Source organism: Epinephelus moara, chromosome 3 (assembly GCF_006386435.1).
Source record: "Epinephelus moara isolate mb chromosome 3, YSFRI_EMoa_1.0, whole genome shotgun sequence".
Classification (NCBI taxonomy): Eukaryota; Metazoa; Chordata; class Actinopteri; order Perciformes; family Serranidae; genus Epinephelus; species Epinephelus moara.
Genome location: NC_065508.1, coordinates 38,233 through 38,551, shown reverse-complemented (window position 1 = coordinate 38,551; position 319 = coordinate 38,233). Strand labels below are relative to the sequence as shown.

At 47.0% G+C, this 319-nt stretch overlaps 1 protein-coding gene across 1 annotated transcript in view; it reads left to right on the top strand.

Annotated features, from left to right (window-relative positions):
* LOC126388041 (arf-GAP with Rho-GAP domain, ANK repeat and PH domain-containing protein 1) overlaps positions 1–319 on the top strand; it is a 36,822-nt gene that overhangs the window by 3,230 nt on the left and 33,273 nt on the right. The gene's annotated exons all lie outside the window — the stretch shown is intronic.

Below are 319 nucleotides of genomic sequence, written 5' to 3'. Positions count from 1 at the left end.
GTGTGTGTGTTGGCTAAACGTAACCACGTGTGTGTGTTGGCTAAACATAACCGTGTGTGTGTTGGCTAAACGTAACCACGTGTCTGTGTTGCCAAACGTAACCACGTGTGTGTGTTGGCTATACATAACCACGTGTGTGTGTCGGCTAAACGTAACCACGTGTGTGTATCGGCTAAACATAACCACGTGTGTGTGTGTCGGCTAAACGTAACCACGTGTGTGTCTTGGCTAAACATAACCGTGTGTGTGTTGGCTAAACGTAACCACGTGTGTGTGTTGGCTAAATGTAACCACGTGTGTGTGTTGGCTAAACATAACC